This window comes from Megalobrama amblycephala, linkage group LG3, assembly GCF_018812025.1.
Source record: "Megalobrama amblycephala isolate DHTTF-2021 linkage group LG3, ASM1881202v1, whole genome shotgun sequence".
NCBI lineage: Eukaryota > Metazoa > Chordata > Actinopteri > Cypriniformes > Xenocyprididae > Megalobrama > Megalobrama amblycephala.
The window spans coordinates 39362232-39365365 of record NC_063046.1 but is presented as its reverse complement, the minus strand read 5'-3'; positions in this window follow the sequence as shown (position 1 = coordinate 39365365).

Below are 3134 nucleotides of genomic sequence, written 5' to 3'. Positions count from 1 at the left end.
TGCGGAGGCACCTATTGTATCCGTTGGCGTTCTTTTTTTATTTTTTATTATTATTAGGGGCCAAGCACCGAAGGTGCGGAGGCACTTATTGTTATTGTTGGCGTTCTTTTTATTAGGGGCCAAGCACCGAAGGTGCTTAGGCACCTATTGTTATTGTTGGCGTTCCGTATGCTTATTAGGGGCCAAGCACCGAAGGTGCGGAGGCACCTATTGTATCCGTTGGCGTTCTTTTTTTTCTTTTTTTTATTATTCTTCTTCTTCTTCTTCTTCCGCTCTTGAAGTCTATGACAGCCCATAGAACCGCTTGCGGGAAAGTTATGAAATTTGGCACACAGTTAGAGGACAGTCTGAGCTATGTCCATAGCAAATTTGGAGTCTCTAACTCAATCCCTCTAGCGCCACCAGCTGTCCAAAGTTGCACTTTTGTTTATGTTAATAACTTTTGAACCATAAGGGTTAGAAACAAAGTTCTTTTTTCTTAAGCTCACTCTGGAGTCTGTCCCCATCCCCCGGGAAGTTTTCAGTTACAAGTTTATTGCGCTGAGGAATGTGGTTGCCGCATGGAGAACAGAGTAGAGACACAGAAAATCTGCATCTTCCCTGCATTTTCCACACAGAACACAGACTCTATGGCATTAATGTATAGACAGACTGTGCTATAAATGATTCCTTCTCAGGAAATGGTATCCATTATTACTGATGTTGTATTGTACTCATTGTATTTACATGTTTGATGATTGTTAAATGTTATGACCTGCACGGTAACTTCAATCATGCCATGTTTAGTGTCTATACGTTCGTAGCGGGAAGATTTAAATGTTTGTGTATGCGGTACATCCATACCTGTGCAACACATCAGTATTAAAAGAATACTTAATAGTTCTGATTCAAGAACTCAGCTTGTTAATCTTTCTGGGTTGTAAAAGCCCTGACAGGAGGGGTGTTGCCACCCAGAATTACAACATCTTCATTAGTCCGGTCAACAACTGAGAGGTGTGACTTTGACCACAGGTTAAAAACCAGCGAACAGTGCCACTCCCTCTCTTCTTCTTCCTTGCTTCTGGACCTAACAAATCTCCTTGCGGCCGGCCTCTCTAGGCTCGGCCGCAAGGCTGGTAGGCCCCTGGCCTACAACACCCAGCCATGTGCTCATCACCCAACAGACTGGCAACAACTTCAGATGATAACTTCAAGAGTTATCCTCAAACTGCAGATCCGACGCTCTTCAGCCTAAAGGCATCTTGCAAGTATCGTACATTTTAATGATAAACAGCGATTTAGTATTGATTTGTAAAGACTTTACCTTTGCTATTGCTAAAAGAAACTGATGAGTCCTTTCCAGATTGCCTTTGACATTTCATGTAGCTCTAGTAACAGCATCTCTTCCGGTTCAACACTATCATTACTCATTCTGACTTGCGTGTGTGTGTGTGTGTGTGTGTGTGTGACCCTTTATGTATGTTATGTTATGTGTTTGTTAGTTTAGTTATGTGTTTGTGAGTTAGTTAATAAAGATTGTGCACAATACACGTTTGGTTCTGACTCCGTCTGCTAATGAATTGCCTCTTAAGTGATTGATCCGGACTACGTGAGTAGTACAGTACAATAAGAAATATTATTTTTCCATAACTTGGAAATTGACATTTCTTAGAATTAATAAACAATCAACACTGAGCGTTCACTGGACGAACAGGTTAACAGATTGTAATGTTAATTTTAATGTAGCTACGTCCAGTTAATCTGATTAATGGATTTGCATATTCATAATTAATCATAATTAATAATCATAATGAGTTATGAATAATTATTAATATTTCCCCTTTGAGTTAATTTTCGCTACACTCTGCACTGCTTTATCATATTCAGACCAAACTTGGTACATGTCATCACAAGCATGACCTGAGGCATCATGCAGTGTTTCGGAGCAGCGCCACCTACTGGAGTGGAGATATGAAAAATGAATATTTTTGCTTATATCTTCTGATAGGTTTGACCAAAAATCATAAATTTGGTCTTGTTAGATTCGGGGCATCATGTTGAGTCGAATGATATCCAATTTTTCCATATCGGCCATTTTGGCCATCATCCAATTTGAATTTTGTGCTAAAACACTGTACTTTACAAACGCATTAGCATATCGATACGAAACTCGGTATGGGTCATCAGCACAATGCCCTGAAGGAGCCTGAGAAGTTTCGGACCAGCGCCACCTTGTGGTCAAAAGTTATAACAAAATGTGCAAAAATTTTAATAACTTTTGACTGTATTCACCAATTGTAATGAAACTGGTCTCAGTAGATTCCTTGGGTCATGCTGAGAACATAGATATCAAATTTGCCATAGTCAGCTAAACTTCCTGTCCGCCATATTGTTTTTCTTTAAAAACCTACTTTTTCGAACTCCTCCTAGACCGTTGCTCCGATTTTCACCAAAATTGAACCGTGTCATCTTCAGACCATGCCGACAAAAAGTTATGGATTTAAAGTCGATATGTCAAACCGTTTTCATATACCAGAGCAAAGAATTTGAGGCATGATGCAAAAACGACTCTTGAAGCTGTATCTCTTCAGTGCTTTGACATATTGACACCAAACTTTGCAAGTGTCATTGTCACCTCACTCTGACCATACCACAACAATTTGGACACAGCGCCACCTATTGGTCGAAAGTGATGAACCAGTAAATCCTCATTTTTGATCATTTTTCAGCTCTTTTACCTAAAATGATCTTAATAGGTCTTTAATTGCTCACTGCTGCAGTTAGCCTGATGATCCCAGTAGTGTTGGCTTGCTTCTTGTGCCGTTTTTGTGCTTGGCCCCATAATTGCTGCTTGCAGCTATATTTAGGGCCCGAGCACCGATGGTGTGAGGACCCTATTGGAATTGCTCCGTTTATTATTATTAGGGCCCAAGCGAATTAGCGCGCAGGGCCCTCTTGTTCTTCTAAGGATTATTAGGGCCCAAGCGAAAATTCGCGCAGGGCCCTCTTGTTTTTCTAAGGATTATTATTATTTTTTTTTTTTTTTTTTTTTTTTTTTTTTTTTTTTTTTTTTTTCCGTCTTCCGGGGCTTTTTGGGGGCCTTAACATGCTCAAAAACTCTTGAAAATTGGCACACACATTGGAATCCGCGGCCA